The sequence below is a fragment of the Vicugna pacos genome, unplaced genomic scaffold, assembly GCF_048564905.1.
Source record: "Vicugna pacos unplaced genomic scaffold, VicPac4 scaffold_20, whole genome shotgun sequence".
Lineage (NCBI taxonomy): Eukaryota > Metazoa > Chordata > Mammalia > Artiodactyla > Camelidae > Vicugna > Vicugna pacos.
The window spans coordinates 30,491,813-30,515,553 of NW_027328741.1; the positions used below are offsets into that span (position 1 = coordinate 30,491,813).

At 36.8% G+C, this 23,741-nt stretch overlaps 1 long non-coding RNA gene across 3 annotated transcripts; it reads right to left on the reverse strand.

The window, feature by feature from the left end:
- Positions 1-1,339: 1,339 nt before the first annotated feature.
- LOC116278597 (uncharacterized) lies at positions 1,340-23,240 on the reverse strand. Of its 3 annotated transcripts, none has more exons than XR_012069936.1 (5): positions 22,780-23,240; positions 21,389-21,630; positions 19,078-19,190; positions 12,018-12,176; positions 1,340-6,274 (listed from the first exon to the last, which is right to left on the reverse strand). It is a non-coding gene; the product is annotated as an uncharacterized lncRNA (long non-coding RNA). The 3 variants fall into 3 exon arrangements; XR_012069937.1 differs by lacking the exon at positions 22,780-23,240 and having other exon boundaries at positions 1,340-5,461; positions 6,185-6,274; positions 21,389-21,650; XR_012069935.1 differs by lacking the exon at positions 22,780-23,240 and having other exon boundaries at positions 21,389-21,645.
- Positions 23,241-23,741: the final 501 nt, after the last annotated feature.

Below are 23,741 nucleotides of genomic sequence, written 5' to 3' on the forward strand. Positions count from 1 at the left end.
GTATGATTGTGCATGTGTGTAGAAGAATTTGTTAATCTATAATTTGCTCACAAAGTCACTCAACTTGGAAAGCAAGCTTCATATTATAAAAATTACCTCACTCAGTTCAGATTTTGCCAAAGGTATGTTTTTAGGTAACCCGACAACTACAGATGCAGAATTATTAATCTTTCCCCAAAATCACATTTAAACTGAAATCATAAGAAATTTTTACTGTTGGCTTTGCAGCTATTAGTGACTGTCTGGAAGTGGTCAGACTTTGTTTTCATCCAGTGGTCTTAATGTCAGGAAGAGCTCCTTTTATTGTTTACCATTTAAATAAGAGTTGGAAAAACTCCCAAGTGGAGCTTTTCTAGTGCCATATGACAGCAATCAGAACATGCAGGAATAATCTTGAAGGTTTGATTTGTAACATTGTTTTTACCTGGCTCTTTACTGCCCCCTCTTGATGTTAGAAAATGCTCTATTGCAGAATACCTTGGTTAGTAGGGCAAAAGGAAATGAAATAAAGCCCAATCACTTGAGGCTATGAAAGATTCTGTAAGATTTTATGTTTTAAAGAGTTTGAGTGTTAACTCTGCTATCCTTTAGGAATATTAAATTGATAATGTGCTACTCATAAAGCACTATTTTGATGATAAAATGTTTTCCTCTGTCTTTGGGCCAGCAAGCAAGTTATTGGAGGAGTTATTAAAAAAAAACCCGGTTTCAACCATGTGAATCCCAGTCTTGTACATCTAATTTGTTTTAATCATAGACAAAAAATATATAAATACTTCAGTTATACAGAACACAAATAAACTTTATATGGAAACATTTTTGTTCTACTAATACAAAAAAATACAATTTAATCAAATTTACAGTATTCTTTATGTGTATTAAAGAAATGGGGTGTTTTAAAGTGATGTCCAATGATAAAGTTTTATGAAAGTAATACACATATATTTCTGGAAATATTGCAACTTGCTACATTTTGGGTGGCAGTATGACTTTAAAATAGTTAATGACATGAATACTTCTGTATTTTTTACTTGTAATGTCAGTCGTAAGAACTTGTCCTTTCAAAGACCATCATTTTTTATGTATGAAATATGTCAAAGTGAAGAGTTATTGTGTGAGGGTACTAAATTGCAGATAATATTTAAGATTTTTTTCCCCTTAGTTTTGATGTTACTTGCTTTTAAATGACAGGGGATAAAATACCCACAGGAGTCTGAATCTTGGAAGCAAAGCTTGAAAGTCTTCAAAGCCATGTAATTTAAACCTGTGAATTTCTGTAATCTAACTCAGTATAGGCAGTGAACCTATTGAACAGTTGTTTAAAAATAAATCTCAGAAATTGTTTAAAAATGGCAAGTTTTATTTCTTTTATAATGATCACTTTATCTTTTAAAACAACAGGTGGTCAAGAATAACAAGACAGAAACCCCAGAGTTGGAATTATTTCCTCAATATTTTCTCTTCCTATGACAGCAGCCTGCCGCTTGGACACAGCAGTCTAACATCTGGATGAATATGTGTATGATGTTCCTGAGAATGTTTCCTCAACATTTACCAAGAGGTAACTTAAGAATGCAGCAAGAATACCATGTGTTTCCTTTAAAAAAAATAAAACAAAATCCTCAAAGTCTGGTGCTCAAAGTCTGCTGCCACTGTACTAACACATTTCTATCTATTTTCATACAGAATCAATAAATCACTGTGGGGCTTAGATCTGTGGGCATGCACAAGACTAGATGGGATAGAGGCAAAATCTCAGCAGCACACTGAGAATGGTCCCATTTTGGTTTGTGAACATACAATGATATTGAGTAGAAGTAAATTATACATACTTTGTTTCCTTGAGAACAAGCCATTATAAGTTATGTGCTTGACCTAACTTACAGTCTGCCAGTCAATGACTACTCATGTCCACTCAGATTTCTAAGAAGTAGTTTCCTGGGCAGTATCATCTTTTTTTTTTTTTTTTAAGCAAAACATGATATATTCCTCGTGCTAAGTCCAAGGTGCCTTTAAAAAGAGATAATACAAAACAAAGGATATATTTTTGAAAATGACACATTTCCTCTGAAAAATATCAAACCTATCAAAATGACATATAAATAAGTTCTCATTTTAATGTATTACACACAAAAATCTCCCTTTTGTTTCTCTGAAGTTAAATTTTATTTATGGCAGGACTTGCTCAATGCTTTTGCCTTGCAAATATTTGAAGTAGTTCTGAGTTCATCCATTTACACAAAAACTTCATGTTACTAGTGCCAGAATGTCATTATAATAGTATGCAAGAACTACCTATGGACCCAAACCAACCCTGTAAGTGGAATCCTTCCTTTGAAATTTAATAGGGTTTGTTTTATGTCTTAAAGGTTATGTTCAGATATTATATGGAGACTCTTTACACTGTTTGGTAAGAGTTATAGGAGAGCAGTAGACTCTGCCTAGCTAAACTTCATTTTCAGCGAACACATCAAAATCATGGAACAGAGAAGTAAGAATCTCTATGAAACACTCTTGGTTTAATTTTCTATTGAATAATAGCTTTACATTGCTTTCATGTACCCATAGCACATATCTTTTAAAATTCTCTTTGAAAGGTAACAGGAGAGGCAAGATGTGTTGTTGCACTTTAAGTCAAGTATACTTTGTAACTCTTGCTGAGCCTAAATTTTTGCTGCTTCTGTAAATTCCACTAGATTTGTTGGTGCTGTTAAGATGCACAAAATTATGTGTAATAAGTGGCTGCCTGCTTAATGAGTGATGCTACAAAAAGTGTCTAGAATTCAAATACATTTCTTATGTGGCTTAGGACAATAGAAATTGGACACTACACTTGCAAATGCTTCTGAATCCTAGAACTGGGTTGTTACTGTGTTACTGAGTTCAAAGATCATCCTGCTCACTGCACAGCAGGCCAGTAAATCAGGAGATGAGGTGTTGGAGCAAGAAATAGCGATTTTATTTGGAAAGCCAGCAGACAGAGGATGGCAGACCAACGTTTTGCAGAATCATGCTGCTCCAGTCAGAATATAGGCTCCTTTTATACAAAAAAAAAGGAGGGGGTGTGGTTGGTTGTTGCAAACTTCTTGCTGTCGGAATTCTTTGTTCTTGCAGCTATCCATGTGGGTCAGGTCTGGTGTCCCTGTAAACCTCCAACAAAACAAATATTATTTTCTATTCTGCAACTTATCTTTATGTGCGGAAGTGTTAATATCCTTAAAGGTCAGAGCCTTGAGAAAAGGCTCTCCTATTTACCAGACAGGCTAAAGGCAACATTGTTTTACAAAAGGTGCAGAGATAGGAAGAATAAGCCTAGAAAACAGAGAGCAGTGTTTAAAACTAAAGGAACAGATCCAATATAGAGTCAGATTTGTTCTCCATTACAATTATGCTAAAAATTTGTTCTTAATTTGAAATTTTATTTCTTACTAATTCATTGTGAAATCAATCATTAATCATTTTGAAGTTTATAAAAAATATGCTTTCTTGTTGTAATCTTATAACTAATCCTCTGATGTATAATTGGAGAAATTTGCTCTTTTCTTCAGGGATTATCTTCTGGTTGCCAATAGTAAATGACTTGTTTTGTTAGATGTTTAAAAATTGATCATAGTTGTGTTTTGTTTTCCATAACGTAGTTTTCATCTTTCTCATTACTCTTATTTATCAACTGTTTACTAGGCTGTTTTATTCCTTTTGAAGTGACAGGTATACAAATCTTGCCACAGTTACATTGACTTAAACATAGCCTTTTCAACAGACAAGGCTGCAAAAGTCATTGTTAGATGATTTTTCAGCCAGTTTTCAGTGAGTTAATTCTTTTTGGAAGCTCTGGAAAAGCAGGTGATGCCAATACTTCATTTTTATTTTTTAGTAGGTGAAGACTCAAAGCACATTTAATGGAAGGAAAAAAGCTAAGTCACCATTAAATAGGTGGGAAATTACCTAGAGTGTATAATTGTACCCTAGATAGATGCATTATATTGATATGTTACATGTGCTTTTGTTTTGGGTTGTTCAGTAAACTATAACCTTCCGAAGGTAGAGATGACCATTTTAAACTACAGCTTTTGTCTCTAGATGTTGGCTGAAACCAGGGTTTAGCAGATTTTCTTAGCAACCTACTTTTGCTTTCCATAATCTGTTGTCATTTCTTCTGCCTTCTCTTTTGAAGGATGTGGTTAGACTTTATATATTCTTCCTTTAGTCTTTACTCATTCCCCATGTTGCCACTCTTTGTTTCCACCTTGGGCCCTTTGAGAGCTCAAGGTCATCTGCTGTCCTTTTATTGCAGGCTATGATTCCCCCAACACACACTACCTTTTAATAGGGCTTTTTTTTTTTTTTTGTCATGGGAAGCCTTTTGGCTTCACTTTAAAGGTCTATTTGGCCATTTAGAGTCTATGCCAACTTCAAGTTTTAGTAAAAACTTCCTGTGTTAATTGTACCAGTGTGCCAGGTAATTGGGTCACTTAACGAGAGTGATGGGATTAATAATTCAAAGACAGTTTAAGAAAGCAGATCAGGTAAATCCAGTTAACTATCTGAAATTCAAGTCCAGTCCCATTTTAGCTCCCCCATTCTTACAGAGTTGTGGCTTTTCTGTTGAGTGTGACCCAGCTGAAGGCAGCCAAGACACCAATGCCCACTGACATTTGCCACTTTTCAGGGGATCCAAATACTGCCTTTTGTTTTTGGGCCACTGTGATTTCATTGTTCTCCCTTTCAAAGTTAAGTCTCACTCTTAAGACAACTGAGCCACCTACCTTCATTCTAAAGATTTTAAAGTCTCTTTATAAAACTATTAAACCTATAATTCTCATTTCCTATCATTATTTACTAAAGTGGCCTGGCCTCCATTACTGAGAGGGGTGCTGTCATACTCATATCTGCCCTTTTCCTTATGTGGTCACTGTGACCATAGGAAATGTCCCCTCTCCAAGTGCGCTGTCAAAGCAGGTCTTAGCCTGTACAGGCTGCGTTAGTCAAATGCAGACCATCAAAGAAAGTCATGAATATCTGTCTCAGAGGCTGTGCATCACAGAGAAGGGCATGCACCTGTGGCTTATAGCAGTGAGGTGAGAGGATCTCAGGGTCCTGAAAAGACCTGAGTGTCAAAGCCATGTTTCATGTGTCTGGGGTTTTTGTCTTCAGTAATTATGCTGAAAGCCATATCTAGGATCTCAGTGGAAACTACAACTTTTAAAGTACTGTATGCACAGTTAGATATTTGTCACCTGAAATTTATTATAAAGTAACAGCAAATATCTTTTTTAATAGAGTTTATTTTGTATTTATTTTAAAATAACATACACATGTTAAAAGAAACCTCAAGCAACACAAAGGTATATAGTGAAAATTCTGCCTTCCCATCTTTTGACCCCTGTCTTCCATTCTCTTCAGAGGTAGTGCTGTCAGTTGCTTATATTCTTTCTGACACATGCAGTAGGTTTTCATTGCACTGTGAATTTGGATTATACATAGTTTTAACCAATTCTGTAGTCCCTAGTTCTTTCTCTACTGTACCCTCCTTTGGTCACCGTAGAAAGGCAGTGTAGTGTCACGAGTTAAGAGCGCAGCTCCTGGAGCCGTGCTGCCAAGAATCAAATCCTGGCTCTGACATCTGTTAGTTGAATAACCAAAGGCAAGTCACTTAACTCTCTTGTCACAGTTTTCTTATGAGTAAATGAGAAAAATAATAGTTTCTCCCTTAGGGTCATTTTAAGATTTAAATGAATTAACTTTGTGAGTGCCTTAGACAGGGTGAGCATCAACAAAAATGTATAGTTCTATTTGACATTTGGTTTTACATTTTCAGTTCCTAGTAAGCAGTCAAGTTCCATCTTGATCACAAGCCCACTTACTGAATTTCATACTACATACTAAAAAAATTTTTCTGTAAGCTCTTCAGAAAAATCTAAATCTCAATGAATTTTGGTTTGATATGTGTTAAGTCTTTTCTGATCTCCCCATAATCCTACATAACTCTTTTAGAGACACAGAGCTTATGTTTACAAAGTACACATTTTCCTTCCATCATTTTATGACCAGAATTACAAGTATTTCTGAATAACTGTAATATGCTAAATATGTCACATGAGTTATATAACTACAAGGACATTTTTAGTTGTCATTCATTTTTATATCTGCATTTGTTTCAAGATTAGTAGTTAAATTAACAAACCATTTCCTCCTCCATATACAGAATTGCCTCACTCTTCTGGATGATGTGGATCATAGATTGGAATATCTGAAAATCCAGGATGAGCAGCACCTGGTAATTGAAGGTACAAATGAAGGGGAAGAATTTAAAGGTTTAGTTACTCACTGATAATCCATTTTATAATCTTTCCAATTATTATTAGATCATTATATTTTTCATGGTAGTGAAAACCATGAAACCTTTATGTGATCCTATTGTAATACTATTTAAATTGCTTGAAAAGATAAATATGTCTACATTGATTGGCTGGCAATTGTGAGAACAGGAGTTAAAAACAGGTGAATTCAGTTATAAATTTACAAAGTTTTTTAAAAATTTCAAGCTGCCTCTTTAAGTTAAAGAGACTAGCAAGGAGGGTATAGCTCAGCGATAGAGCACATGCACACACACATATACACACACACCCCTACCCCCTAGCCCTCCCCCCCAAAAAATAAGGAGACTAAATTTGTTGCATAGTTAATGGTGCAGGCTTTCATTAATCAACACTGATCACTCACCAACAAAACTTAACTTGTATAAGCACAGATTTACACACTGGCATGCACATGTCACTGAAAACCTGGTGTGTCTTTTCTTATCACGATTCATGAAATATTGCTAACAGCTTTTGTATTAAAATGAATAATTACTCTGGCATGTGTCACAAGTTAAGAAAAAATTGTAATAGTTCTAATGTACTAAATTTAAGAGCTTTAATTAGTCTTATAGATGGTTGAGTATAAATTTTTAAAATATTTTCAAAAAAATTTAATGGAGGTACTAGGGGTTGAACCCAGGACCTGCATGCTAAGCATGCGCTCTACCACTGAGCTGTACCCTCCATCATTTAAGTATTTTACTTAAGGTACGTAACTGATGTATTAGCTTACTAATTAATTCTTATCAATGACTATAAAGTCTCCAGTATAAACAACTGAAATGGTTTCAGAGTCAGTTACTAAAATTAACTTGATTTTTCTTCTCTAGTTTCTGGTTTAGAAATAAGAACTTTGTTTTTAAAAGTAATTGGGTGTGATTTGAATGGATAAGAAATTAACATTTTGCTATTTCTGTCTTTCCAGTTTGAAATAAAGATATGAGTTGGCCTGAGGAAATGTCCTTTATAGCAAACAGTAGTAAAATAGATAGACACAAGGGTAAGTCTCCAGTGTATTCTTTTTAAAGAAATTATCTTAAAATCATTCTTTTATTTTTTTTTCCTTCTCTCACTATTGAGGTGTTAACAACTTGTGGCTTTCTGGATCAAAAGTGATTAGGCCTCCTCTTTTCTTTTTCCTGAGGCATCAAATTTCTTTTTAACCTTGCAACTAAATAAGTATACATTTTTTTAAAGATACAATACTGGAAGAGAATTGTTTGAATGTTAGAAAACTGTTATAACAGCTAGAATCATTGCTGCTTCTAGATTACAAATAAGTATAGATATTATGATTGCCAATGATGCTCCATGAAAAACATCTACTTTAGCCTTGCAAGACCAGATAGAGAAATGCTAGCTCCATTTAGCTGATTGGAAGAGTCATAAAAATCATTGCACTGAATACAGCTAACTGGTTTATAACATTTAGCTACAACTAGGCATCAGTTCTCATATTGTTTGTTCCAGTTCTGAAAGAAAAGGGAGCCAATGGTCTGAGTAACCTGGGAAACACATGCTTCATGGATTCAAGCATCCAGTGTATTAGTTCATACAGCCACTGACACAGTATTTTCTCTCAGGGAGACGTCTTTATGAACTCAACAGGTAATTTTCTTGAGTCATTGACCTCTCAACTGTTGTGACTTTGTTATAAATCCAATATTACCTAAATCTCCTCTTTCTTCACCCTGGGAGAGAAAAGTCTTAATCTTATTGGCTCTATTTAGTATGAAATAAGGACCAAGAGTTACTACTCTCATTTTGAAAAGATATTTTGATGTGAGAAAACAGATGCTAGGTAATTTTCTGCCATGTGATTGTAATTTAAAAATCTTTGGCAACAAATTTTCTTCTCAAACTTCTAGGACAAATCCCATTGGTATGAAGAGGCATATGGCTAAATGCTATGGGGATTTAGTACAGGAGCTTTGGAGTGGAACTCAAAAGAATGTCACCCCATGAAAGCTTCAGATGAGCATGTTAAAGTAATATAAAGGTATTTAAGTCCTAGATGGTTAAGTAATTATTTTTCTCTACATGTTTTTTTATAGTTAGCTTTTTAGTTTTAATTTAATGTTTTTGGGTCCTTCACAAGGCATAAACTGGATGTCAGATAGTTTTACTTGTTCACATATATGCAAAATACTGCTACAGATGTAGTGGGTAGAAAAAGATCAAAAGTACAGTCTAAATTTAGAATGCCATTCACTTTACTAATTTATCAAGTGTCTTGTATGTACAGGAAACCTTCCTTTCTTAGTCCTTGACTATTACAGTGTTCTAACTGTAAGGTAGACCTCTGAGTCTAATGATTCTCAATCCATTTTTAACATTACTAAGATAATTAATTTTATCTATAGGGTAAAATGTAGCAGAAAGAATGTAATTAATGGATAGAAATTTGACATCAGTATCATATATGGTGACTTTTAGTGAAATTAGCATTATTTTTTATCTTTAAAAGCAAGACAAAAGCTTTTTAGGTCAAAAATTAATAATCATAGTAGGTTAAAATTGGCTACTTACAACTTACCAGCCACTTTTCTAATTACTTTATGTATATTAACTAATTTAATCTTCTAAATGACCCTATAATATAAAGTAGTGTTATTATCTTCACCATGTGGCTCAGGAAACAGGCTTTTAGCAGTTTAAATAGCTTGTCCAAAGCTGCAAGCTAGTATAAGTCCCCACAGGTAAACACAAGGCTATCTTGCCTCTAATAATAAAAGTTAGGATGCAACAAGACCAGCAAAGCTAACTGTAAAAGAAATAGTATAAGGGATCTTTTGGTGTGAGAAAATGCTATTTTAATATTTCTGTCTTAAGTAGCATCTGTGTACCTAAAGAAATGTTTGCTCACATGATACTAAACTGGAACCCAGTATTGGCCATAATACTTTTTAGAGGGAGAAGAGGGGTCATCTGAGATTAAGATTAGAAAGATTTCATGATTATCTAAAATATATTTGCTGAAATAGACACAGACTAAATACTATTTACCTTCTTCTAATGCTCGGATTGAATTATGGGCATGTTCATTCTAAATTTTATAGATATATAGATATATACATATATAGAGATATAGAGATAGCAAGTAATGAGTTTGATTCCTCTTATATTTATAGTGGACCATAGCAACATATGCTCCCCAATTTAATGGGTTCCAGCAACAGGACTCCCAGGAACTTCTGGCTTTTCTCTTGGATGGTCTTCATGAAGATCTCATCCGAGTGCATGAGAAGCCATACGTGGAGCTGAAGGGCAGTGATGGCCAACCAGACTGGGGTGTAGCTGCAGAGGTTGGTCAGTATGGAAGAAAAGTTAATTGTTTTCTGGGAAAAAGGCCATTTATGGTCAGTAGTAATCAGGTTTCTGGATGGTAAGCAACAGGGAAAGATAACTGATGACCTGCAGCTCGCTGAGGTGTAATGTTGGCCGTTCACATGGAGCAGGTATCTGCATGCACATTCAGTACATTCCAAGTTCTAGGTAAGTGACCTTATCATTGGTTGTGAGATGCTTAGAGAGCTGTAACTTGGTTTGTAAAACTCCCTGTAATGCATCCATTTTACAAAGAACATACTTTATTCACATGATGTAAAAATATAGTATGACCAATTTTATTAGAAACAATATGAAATTATATACACAGTTTATATGCAGCATTGGCAAAGTAAGCTGACAACCCATATCATTAGATTTCACCCTTTTCAAGGAAGGGATGAAAATTCTCACAAAGAACCACTTCAAAAATGTAATTTTTCTTTCATTGTATTTTAACTTTGTAGTTTTTAATAAAAAATCTTTATGTTATGAAAATACAAACTCCTCAAGAGTTACTGTTAATTTTCTTGTACATCTTCTGAGGAGGTGAGTAGGCTACTTTGTTCCTGACCGTGAAATGTTAATTAAATGCCAGTTTCAAATGTTCCATGGAAAATCATGGCCAAAACTTAGCAATATGTCTCTTCTTTATATATTTTTTTAAAAATCATGATTTTTTTTCCATTTTGTCTGGTTAAAATCTTATGAAGACAGACCAGTAACCTAGATCTCTCTTGCTGTCCTGCCTCCTATTTCTAGTAATAAACTAGGAAACCCAGGCACTATGTAAAGATCAGGCCAATCAGAAATGTATGACACATTAATACACTTTCCCCCTTCTTCCTGCAGTGTGTATTGCCTTGGATGATGAAGCAGTCACCTGTCAGGTCCCTCTGTGTGAAGATCTGAGATGTCTGCTGTCTGGTCCTGATCATCCTGATGCTGCCAACAATCCAAGATCTAAGTATTTTCTTGCCTGGGGAGCTGAGGCATTCACTTCCGGTCAGCATTACTGGGAGGTGGCAGACTGTGATAACTTGACAATTGGGGTTTGTAATGATTCTCGGACAAGGAAGTATGACATGGTGGTTGACTTAGGGAATTTTTCTCCTTTTTTTGTATCAAAGAGAACAATCAGTGCTGTCTCTTTACCTCCTCACCTCCTCCCCACCATTACCTCAGTATTTACCTCAATATGTCAAAAGGCCTCTCGGCCACATAGGGATGCTCCTAGATTATGAAGGTGGTGTGGTGAGCTTTGTCAATGTGGCCAGCAGTTCCCTCATTTGTAGTTTTCTCATACTCCTCATCTCCTCTGAAGCCTTTTCTTTGCTCTGGACACCCATGATCAGGGACAAGTGAGAAATCTGACCATAGGCATCAGGAATGTCAATGACTGAGATCACTAAGTTAGTGCCTGCCTGATTTTCTTTAACTTCACCTTCCTTTGTGAAATGTATTGATTGATTTTAAAGGGTTGATATGTTAATTGTTTAAATTCCATTTTCTTTAAATAAAAATAATATCTCTTGAAACACTGTGTGATCTTTATTCTATGTCTTGGTATTTCACTTGATTTTGAGGGAGGCTGGAGGTAACAGAAGACCTTGGGTGTGTTTCCCCAGCTTAATAGATTAAGTCAAGAGCACAGGTTTCTTCTCAAGAGCAGACTTGGAATTCTCTTCTCCTTGTTGTGCATCTTATAAATTATGCTCCTTCATCAAATCTCAGTTTTAAAATCTCCTTCATGGTATTATTGTTAACCTCTGGACTAAATGAGTCCATCTTGTTGTAGGGTCTCAGCACACCTTATACTTCTCTTTTTTAAAACTCAGAACCTACTATTGGCCTTTCCATGTAGTTGATATATTAGAAGAAGGTTTATATCAACATTATGGACAGATATATTCCAAAGAAATAGCAAAGACCTGCCTGCTGGAAATATATCTGAGTAAATTAATACATGTACAAGGTCATGAATAAAAACATGCTGTATCACTGTTAAAAAGCTCATTAAATGTAAGTGTAATCAGATGGGAAAATGGGGGGATACTATGTAACAGAAATGTGAATTAGGCCACTGCCATGTGATTCCCATCTACCTATGATCCAACAACATCTCTTCTGGGTATTTGAGAAACTACCACCAACTAGGAAAGGTACATACACCCTAATGTTTATTGCAGTGTGATTTCCTGTTCCCCTTTATCCGAAGTTAAGTAGGTATTTTTCCCTGTCCTGTGTTGCAGAGATATGTATTGAAGAACTCAGTGCAGAAATTGCTGGACGAAGCTACCTATGTTCATAAGATTCAAATTCACATACTTCTTCAGGTGTGTGGGCTAATCCTCCCCAGGCAGTAGGCAAGAGAGGCCAGGACCTCTGAAAGATGGACATAGAGCAGACTTGAGAAGAAAAGCAGTACTAGCCATGGGGATTCAGAGACGCAGGTCTGAATCAGGCTTCCACACATCACCACGCCACCTGCGACAGAATCATCAGTTTACGTGGGTTTTTTTGCAAAAGTACAATTATAAGTATATTATTTTTTAAATTGTAGTTCCATTACATAAATACAACATGTAACCTTGTTCCATATTAGTATATAAAGAGAATGTCTTTTCAGCCTCTACTAAATATTGCAATGTATACATGTTAACAGTTTCCTTGACCATTCAATTATTGACAGACTATTTTTAGTAAGATTTTAATCTTATTTAAGAATATTTTTAGATTTATAGAACGGTTGCAAATATAGTACCAAAAGGATATATCATTCACCAAGTTTTAATTTTCTTTAATGTTATTTTCTTGCATTTTCATGGTTTATCAAAACTAAGAACCCAGATTGTACATTCTACTCTCGACCTCCAGATATTATTCAGATTTCACTTGTTTTTCTATTAATGTCCTATTTCTACTCCAGAATCCAATCCATATGCCACACTGCACAATTGTCATGTCTCCTTACTATCCTTTTGATCTTTCCATGTTTTTCATGAACTTCACAGTTTTGAGAAGTACTGGTCAGGTATTCTGTAACTGTCCTTCAATTTTGAACTTTTTTATATTTTTATGACTGATTTGGGCTTATAAACTTTTGGGAGGAAGAGCAGTGTTGAAGCACCCTACTCTTCATATCAAGTCAGAGTCCCCACATGACACCACTGGTGACATTAAACTTGATCACTTGGTCATGGACCTCTGTACCAGATTTCTTCATTGAAAGTTCCATTTCACTTTCCCTACTTTATTCTGTGCACTCAAGTCACTAACTGCAGGCCACCCTCAAAGGAAAATAGGTGAATATTTATGGTTTGGAATTTCTTCAATAATAAATTCAACAGAATTTTACAGGTTTACCAATAGTTAGCAGTTATCAAAGTGATAAGTAAATATCTTTTACATCCTTCTTTTTATTATATATTGGGTGGGTGAGGGGCAGGATAAATCTCCATGCTGGCCACAGGTGTTCTTACACTGAAATCTTGCTTTAAAATTCAAAAGTTTATCAATTAATAAAATAAAGCACTTTCTTCATTACAGAATATATTTAAACATACCTCAGGAAACAGATTTCCATGTTTTCAAATACACTTGTTAAACAACTTAACTGATAAAATAACCTTTGTAACCTCTTTGGTAAGTTAAAAATAAAAGTCCTTCATTTTTCACTGAACTAGAATAACTCATAAAATTTATATGGAATCACAAAAGACCTAGAATTGGCAAAGCATTACTGAAGAAAGAGAAAGAGGCTGGAGGAATAACTCTCCCAGACTTCAGACAATACTACAGAGCTGCAGTAATCAAAACAGCATGGTACTGCTACAAAAACAGACATGTAGATCAATGGAACAAAACAGAGAGCCAAGAAATGAATCCACAGACTTGGTCAATTAATCTCTGCCAAAGGAGACAAGAACATACAATGGAATTAAGACAGTCTCTTCAGCAAATGGTGTTGGGAAAACTGGACAGCAACATATGAATCAATGAAGTTATAATAATCCCTCACACCTTACACAAAAATGAACTCAAAATGGATCAAAGACTTAAACATAAGACAAGATGCAATAAACCTCCTAGAAGAAAATATAGGCAAAATATTATCTCACATACATTTCAGCAATGTTCTTCTAGGACAGTCTACCCAAGCAATAGAAATAAAAGCAAGAATAAACATGTGGGACCTAATTAAACTTACAAGCTTTTGAACAGCAAAGGAAACCATAAAGAAAACAAAGTGACAACCTAGGGAATGGGAAAAAATATTTGCAGAAGATGAAACCAACAAGGGCTTGATCTTGAAAATATATAAACAGTTTCTATGACTTAGTAAGAAAAAAAAAAAAACCCAATCCATAAATGAGCAGAAGACCTAAACAAGCATTTCTCCAATGAAGACGTACAAATGACCAATAGGCACATGAAAAAGTGCTCAATAACACTAATTGTAACAGAAGTGCAAATCAAAACTAAAATGAGGTATCACCTCACACCAGTCAGGATGGCCATCATTCAAAAGTCCATGAATGATAAATGTTGGGGAGGCTGTGGGGAAAAGGGAACCCTCCTACACTGCTGGTGGGAATGCAGTTTGGTGCAGCCATTGTGGAAAACAGCATGGAGATTACTCAAAAGACTAAAAATAGACTTAACATATGACCCAGCAATCCCACTCCTGGGCATATATCCAGAAGGAACCCTAACTGAAAAAGACACTTGCACCCCAATGTTCACATGAGTACTATTTACAATAGCCAAGACATGGAAACAGCCTAAATGTCCATCAACAGATGACCAGGTAAAGAAGTTGTGGTACAGATATGCAATGAAATATTATTCAGCCATAAAAATGACAACATAATGTCAGTTGCAGCAACATGGATGTTCCTGGAGAATGTCACTTTAAGTGAAGTTAAGCCAGAAAAAGAAAGAAAACTACCATATATCACTCATATGTGGAATCTAAAAAAAAAAAATAGAAGACAAATAAATATAAAACAGAAACAGACACACAGACATAGAATACAAATTTGTCATTGCCAGTGGGAAGGGGAGTGGGAAGGGACAGACTAGGAGTTTGAGATTTGCAGATAATGACAAGTAAATATAGAATATATAAACAAGTTTACACTGTATAGCACAGGGAAATTTATTCAAGATCTTCTGGTAGCTCATGGTGAAAAATAATATAAAAATGAATATATGTATATTCATGTATGACTGAAAACTTGTGCTGTAGACCAGAAATTGACACAACATTGTAAACTGACTATAACTCAATAAAAAAAAAAACTTAAAAAGCAATCATATTTTAAATGGCATTAGAAATAAATAAAACATTTAGGAATAAATTAAATTAAGTAGATAAAATATCCATACACCTAAAATGACAAAACGGTAATGAGCAAACTGAGAAAAACAGAAACAATGTTAACAGTTTCCATGGTTATGAATTTGAAGAATAATACTGAAAAATGCCTATACCACTCAAAGCTGTCTATAGATTCAATGCAATCTTTATCAAAACTCATATGACTTTTACACAGAAATAGAGAAAGCAATCCTAAAACTTGTATGGAACCACAAAACACCCCTAATGTCAAGTCAACCTGGTTAAGAACAAATCTAGACATATCACACTCCCTAATTTCAAATTTTATTACAAAGCTATAGTAATCAAAATGGTAGGTAATGGCGAAAAACAGAGACCAAGTCCAATGAAACAATCAGAGTTCAGAAATAAACCCATCCAAATGCAGTCAACAAATATTTCACAAGGGAGCCAAGAAGAAGTAATGGGGAAAATACAGTCTTTTCAATAAACTGCACGGGAAAAACTGGATAATGACCTACAGATGAACACAACTGGACCCTGTTCTTGCAGCACTCAGAAAAGTTAACTCAAAGTGGACTGAAGGCTTAAATGTAAGACTTAAAACTGTAAAACTACTTGAAGAAAACATAAAGATAAAGCTCCCTAGTGTGGTTTTGGCAAATATCTTTTGGATATGACACCAAAGTTACAAGAAACAAAAGCAAAAATAAGCAACTGAAGCTACAGCAAACTTAAAAAAAAAATTCATAGCAAAATAATCAGCAAATGTAGAAGCAGCTGCAGAACAGAGAACATATACACAAACCATTTTTTCATTTTTTAACCAAAAAAACATTTTTGATAAACTATGTAAGTAACTCATAAAATACTAGCAATCAAATAAAAAATTCAAATTAAAAATGGGTTAAAGGACTTGAGTAGACTTTCTTTTCCCAAAAAAAAAGACATACAAATCACCAACAGATATTGAAAATATACTAATCATCAGGGAAATGCAAACCCAAACCACAATGAAACAGCACATCACACCTATTAGAATGACCATTATAAAAAATAAAAAACAAATATTTGCAAGAATATGAAAAAAAGGTAACTCATGCACTTTTTGGGTGGAAATGTAAATTGGTACAGTCGAATGAAAGTAAGAGACTTAAACTGGACTCCATCTTACACTATTCACAAAAATTAACTCACAATAGATTAAAGAGTCAACTGTATGACTTGAAACCATAAAACTCCTAAAAAATCATAGAGGAAATTCTCCTTGACCTTGGTCTTGGGAATAATGATTTTTTGGATATGACTCCACAGGACAGGCAACAAAAGCAAAAGCAAAAAGAAACAAGTGGGACTAAGTCAATGTAAAAATCTTTAGCTTAGGAAAAAAATTGAAAAAATTAAAAGGCATCCCATGGAATGGGAGCAACTATTAGCGAACCATCTTTTGATGAATGGTAGTTACTCAAGTATATAAATAAATCATACAACTTAACAACCAAAAAAAAATCTAAGTTAAAAATACTGGCTCTGAATAGACAAATTTTCCAAAGAAGACATACAAATGTACAACATGAAAAGCTGTTCAATGTCATTAATCATCAGGGGAATGCAAATCAAAACCACGAGACCATCTCTCACCTGTTACAATGGATATAGTCAAAAAAGACAAGTGATTACAAGTATTGGCAAGGATGTGGAGAAAAGAAAATCCTCGTGGATTGTTGGTAAAAATGTAAATTACCACACCCACTATGAAAAGCAGTTTGGAGGTTCTACCAAAAATTAAAAGTAGTATTCAGCTGTCCCAGCACCATCTGTCAAAGAGACTGTCCTTTGGCCGCTGAATGCGCTTTAGTCCCATCTCAAATATCCATTGACATTTTATACCTGTGTTTACTACTGGGTAGTCTGTTCTATTCCTTTGTTAGACTACGTGTGTATTTTAATACCAGCATCATGGTGTCTCATGACTATAGCACTATGATATAGTTTTAAAGCAGAAAGTGTGATGGCTCCCAGTTTATTCCTTCTCAGGCTTGCTTTGGTATTTGGGTCTTTTGTGGTCACATCAAAAAATTTTAAGATGGACTTCTATCTTTGAAAAATATTATTGGAATATTGATAGAAATTGCACTGAACCTATAAATGCCTTTGGGTAGTATGGACATTTTAGCATTAATTCTTCTGGTCCATTAACCATACATCTGGTCCAGTATATCTTTCTACTTGTTTTGACTTCTTCAATTTTTTCCATAAGAGTCTAATTATAGGTTTTAAAGTACAAATTTTTCACTTCCTCAGTTAAGTTTATTTTTAAGTATTTTATTGGTTTTAAGGCTATTTTGAAAGGGGAAAGTCTAGTGTCTTCAACAAATGATGTTGGTTACACTGGAAAACCACATGCAGAAAAATGAAATTGGACAGCTATCTTCTACCACTCAGAAATATAACTTAAAATGGATTAAAGACTGAGAGGTAAGATCTGACACTACAAAACTCCTAGAGGAAAACATAGAGGAGAAGCTACTTAACACGGGCTTGGGCAATAATTTTGGGATATGACCCCAAAAACACAAGTCAGAAAAGCAAATATCAACAGGTGGGACTACATCAAACTAAAAAGCTCCTGCACAGCAAAAGTAACAATCAGCAAAATATAAAGCCTAATACAGAGTAGGACAGAATCTCTGCAAATCATATATGGGATGAGGAGTTAATATCAAAGCATATGTGGACCTCATACAACACAATAGCAAAAAAAAAAAAAAAAAAAAGCCAAACATCCAATATAAAAAATGGGCAGTAAAATTAAATCTATATTTTTCCAAAGACACCCAAATACACAAAAGGTACATGAAAAGGTGTGCAACATCACTAACAATTAGGTAAATGCAAATCGAAACTGGAATGAGATATCCCCTCCCTCCTGTCAGAATGATCATCAACAAGAAGACAAGAGACAAGTGCTGGCCAGGACGAGGACAAAAGGAAACCCCTGTGCACTGTCGGTGGGGATGTAACCTGGCTCAGCCATTATGGAAAAGCTACAGAGGTTACCCAAAACTTAAAGACAGAGCTACCATATGCTCCAGCAGTCCTCCTTCCTGGTGAGCATCTGAAGGGAGTGAAAACAGGGTATTGAAAAGATAGCTGCACTTGCATGTTTATTATAATGTTATTCACAACAGCCAAGATATGGAAATGACCTGAGTGTACAACAATGGATGAACAGATAAAGAAGAAGTAGCATTTATACAGAATGGAATATTATTCTGCATTGAGAAAAGGAAATTCTGCCATTTGTAATATTACAGATGGACATTGAGGGCTTTATGCTTGATGAACTAGACAGAGAAAGATAAATGTAAGATACCAGGTATACATGTAAAAAAACAAACAAACTCTTAGAAACAAAGTAGAATGGTGTTGGGGTGGAGGAACTGTGGAGACATTAAAGGGTACAAACTTGCAACCTGAAGATAAATAAGTCATGCAGATCAAATGCACAGCACAGTGATCACAGAAAACAGTGATGTATCAGTCTTCAAAGTTGCTAAGATACTATCTTGTGAATGTTCTTGTCATAAAAAATAAAGAAAATTATACTTGTGAGTCATGTGAGAGGTGTTAGTTAAAGCTGTTTGTGGTCACATTGCTGTATGTAAGTGGATCAAATCAACACACTGCAGACTGTGAAAGAAGAAAAAGTAGAACTGCATGATTTCACTTACACATGTAATCTAAAAAAGCCAAATTCACATAAACAGAGAACAGAGTGGTGGTTGTCAGGGCCTGGGAGTCAGGAAGTGAGAAGATGCTCAAAGAGCACAAATGTCCAGGTTTAAGATGAGTGAGTTCTGGGAAATCTCACGAACAGTACTGTGACTACAGCTAACAATGCTGTATTATTTATCTGAAAGTTGCTGAGAGCAGATCTCAAAAATTCTCACCACAAAAGGGAATTAGGTGAGTTTATGGAAGCAGCCTTACTATGAAAATCACTCACAACATATATGTGTATCAAGTCGCCACATTACTTACTGCTAGGGCTGTGTCCTGGGTCACTGTCTAAGAAGCATTTCACCGGAGATGTCTCTCAGGACTCAGACTTCAGGTAGTCTGTTTCACTTCATGGGTGAACATATTCAAATGGCCTGTGTATAAAATAAAAATATAATGACTAATAGTTCATTGTGAATGGCTCCCAGAATGTGTTTTAAAATTTTTGTTCCCATGCTTACATTTCACACTACTGTAACAAAATCAAATATGAGCCATCACAAATGGCACATTAGAACAATGATAACAGAGTCCTGAACACAAAGATTCAATGTTTCTTTCTGGTGTTTTCTAATCAGAAGTGTTTTTAAAAATATTTGAACTCACCAGTTCCTAGGTGACAGCTGAAAGTGACAAAATCAGAGAACCCAAAATGGCAGATGATCCTGTATGTGATTATAGATGTTGCTACATTTTATGCCAGAAATTAATTATCTATTAGAAAGTTTCATTAAAAACTTGAAGCTCAAACCCTGGAATGCTTCCCAATTTTGTTAAACTCATGTTATTATAATGTCCGTGTCCATTTAGCTGATGAGGTAGGTGAAGATAAAAAGTGATCTGTTCCTCTGTGTTTAGTACAATTAAAATAACTAACAACAATTATACAATGGTTTGAAGAATTCAGGTTAGATCTGGAATACAGATGGAGATATGAAAATGCTTTTCCTTGCTCTATGCATGAGTAGTAGCCCATCATGTACAAATATGTCAGATGACAAGGTATCTTCATGTTAAAAAAAATACCATCACCACAAAGGAAAGCTTTACTGATTGTACTGAAAATAAAAGGAAAAAAATAGAATTGGAAAAAGATCATGTTGACATAAAAATGCTTATGGTCACAGATACTATAGAGGAGCAACTGTGGCAGATGTATGAAGATGTAGAAGCTATCACTCCTCCACTGAATATCATTACACCAAATTGTGACTTAATCATTTCATAAACTTGACAGACATTTCTGCTTCTATAATTTAAAATATAACCTTTAAAATACTGTATAATGAGAAGTGTGATATTCTAATATCTGTTCTAAGAAGTGAGTTAGACACACATAAGAATAGCCAATGCTCAGAAAGATCACATGCAATCAGTTACCACCCCATGCAAATTAATGGCATTTAGCAGATATTCATATATGTGTGCATACATAAAATGTGTATTGGTATATATATAAATCAAGTAGAACATTATATTATAATCTAATGTAAAATTGTATCAGCAAAAGCACTGTGCTGATATGTGTCTTGGTGTAAACAGATTACAATTTTTTATTGAGTTATCATAATGGGATAACATTGTGAACCAAGTAGAAATTGTAAAAAAAGTTATCCAAAAAAAAAAAAAACCTGACTACATGAAAAGATGCACAGTTACTATAAGGCCTCTTTCCTTATTTACTATCAGTGTCAGAAAGTCACTTGGAATAGGTTAGGAGAATTAAAAACTCTGACAAGACACAAGAATGCACTCTCTGTTAAAGAAAATAAACCAAAGGAAAAACCGAATGGACAGTTAAGATCCTACAGATAAAAATATCAATTTTATGGGAAATAGGCTTAAAATAAAAAATAAGGAGATTATAGTCTGTCACCTTTTGAATAAAGATATACATTAAGCTGAATACCTTCGTATTTTGCGCTTATGGAGAGAAAATGTATTTGCAATGAAAAAGCAGCTATTGTCCTGCCTTTTCAGTATTCTGAAGGTTTAGGTTTGAATATATTTCATCTTAAATGGTCTTAAGCACTATGCAGTGGTTGGTGTTTTTAAAAATACTACTGTGTTTGGAACTTCTGAAAGTGATTCAAAAAAATTTTAATTATTTTTTTTAATAATTTGGTAGTGGCCTGGATATTATTTTAACAAGACTACTCACCCTGGAATGCTGCAAGTTTTTTTCAATGAGTTTATATTTACACATATTTAAGATTGTCACTATATTTTGAGAAAATGTCAACCGTGGCAGTATTTTGACTTGAAAACGAGATAAGCTGAGAAGTATATTTTACGTATAAAATAAATGATTACATTCCTTTAAAGACAGGAAAGTAAAAGCATAATAAACTCTGACTTCGACACACTTAAAATATACAAGTTAACATAATGTGTTTTTACACACTTCTCTTTAACTCTTTCATTACTTTCTCAGCCCCTTTCTCATTACACCCGCGTCCCCGCTCCTGACCCGCGCTGTACACACCTCCGATCACACGGGGGAGGGGGGACCCGGGCGGCGAGGACCAGGGGCGTGAACACCCCCGCGGCCCGGAGGGACACGGACACTCACCCGCTCCCGGAGGGCGATGAGAATAGTCGAAGCGGGCCCGACAGCACACCCGTCCCCTCCTGCCCGGCCGGGGTCCCAGCTCGGTCAGGTCCACACAAACCCCGGCAGGAAGCGGGCTCAGGCCGCGGGAAACCGGCATAACCTCAGACAGTGGGCGGGGAGCGTCCTTCTCCCGCAGACACCCGGGCCGCGCGGTCCCGGAACCGCCATGGCTGCCCCCGCTCCGTCCTGAGGAAAACAAGCTCCGCCCCCAGGGAAGACGCTGGCTGCTGACGCTGACTGCGCATGCGCACCACCACTTAAGACCTGCTGACTTCGCGCGCCCCCTGTAGGCCCTCGAGGGCGGTGCAGGATACTCAGCACTCACTGTAGAACACGTGACCCCTCCCAGCTAAGATGCTAAATCACTGGAAATCTCAGTGCCCTGGCCTCTTTGTTGATGGCACTGGTGATGCTGTCATCCAGCCATGCCTGCTCTCTTACCTGGCACATGCCTCAGTCCTTGGAATCCCGCCTGAATCATATTCTGTTCTGGAGTAAGAACAGGTGCCCAAGAATCTCAAAATACCTGACTTAGAAGATGATCAGGAACCCAAACTCAAATCTGGCAACTGCCTGGGGTCTTCTGAGGAGTGTGGTTTTCTCAGAATCATCTGCCCTGTGTCAGGAGCAGACCAAGCCTCAGGTAGCTTAAAGGGGCTATCATGCAGACAATGTTTTGGACAGTCCTCAGTTCTGACCTGCATGATCTTGAGACGCTTTTGTAACTCCTAACACTCTGTCTTCTCATACCTATAGTGATGGTTATTGACGACTAACTGAGTTATGCTCTTACAATGCGCAGGTGCTATTGTTCCTCAGATAACATAATGTTTTGAACGGATCAACTCTTTATCACTCCCCTCTAATCAAATATATTTTTAAAGCACCAGTTCCTAAGGTGCTGGCAGTTTCTGCTCTGAGCTCCAGATCCTGATCCTGCCAGTGGTCTATCGTGATGCCAGTGTGTACATACCCTTCCTTGTGCACCGGTGTGGAAAGGAGACAGCCCATTCCCCTGCATGAGGCTGCAACATGCTGACACTCAAAGCAGGCACAATGAAGAATCAGCTAGAGTCCCCGGTACCAGCTGTCCCAGGTAGAAACATCACCTCCACCACAGTGTTTCTGTGCTCCTACCAGGCCTTCACTACTCCCAGCAGGCCATGCATGAGCAGTGTGACAGGTGACTGCCTGTCCCAGCACAGCATGGTGGTGATGATCCCACCTTATCTGTTTGTTTTTGGAATGTCCCCACACCTCTCTGAGCTTCACTTTGCTCTTCTCACAGGCAGGGTTGTACAGGCATGAACCTCACAGGGTTATGGTAGGTAGTCACAGTAGCTGCTCACCCAGTGGCAGGCTCTGCCGAGAGGGCTGCTGGGAGTGCTGTGTGTCTTCACACTTGTCCTTCACTCTCCCCAATGAAAACACTCTTGGCCTTTTCCTTCCCTGGCCTGTGGCCTTTCTGTGTTTGCAAAAGAACATGGAAACAATCTGTTTGCAAAGAAGTTTTGAGGTTCTGTCCACCTGGTCCAGGAAATGCTGACTCTGCTACATTTGCGGGTGGGTGGGCTGTCATGGGAGGGGCTGGGGCAGGGCTTCCCTTTGCAATAAGCTGCCCACCCAGGCCTTTCCATGATCCAGACTCCTGGGATCAGGGTGCAAATCCCCAGCTCCCTACTTGTCAACCATGTGACCTGGGCAACTTTCTCAAACCCAAGCCTTCTCTGTCCACCCGATGTCAGCAGAGATGGAGGATAACAGGATGTCCTGCACAGAGTGTCTGTGAAGATTAAGTGAGATAGAACAGATAGAACAGTGGCTTGGGCCTGGCCCATTTGTTGGCAGAAGGGAGCTCACCATGTGCAGCAAGTTCCGCGGGTCACCCAGCAATCTGCCCAGAGGCTTAGCCACTCCATCGCTATCACGCATCTGAAGTCCACTTAACCACATGGGAGAGAAACAAACACATCTTCTGAGTGTAGCTGCCACAGGGAAAATTACATCTGAGTAGGGAGTCAGACCAGAGGGTGATTAGGATGGTGGAAGATGCCCCCTGGGGTTGAGTAGAGTGGAGCTGCCCTCCGGAGCCTGGGGTTAGTGAGGATGGGCTTGTAGAAATGCCCCTCTCCTTTACCCACCAATGCTGGGTCCTGCGGGTACTGAGTCCCACAATTGGTGTTCTGCTAGTGCCTTCAGCACAGAGGAAAACCCCAGGGATTCCCACAAGGCTCTGTCCACGTCCTGGGCTTGCTGAACTCCCACTCTGATTGGTGACCCCACCTGGGATGCAGAGAGGAGGAGAGGCAGA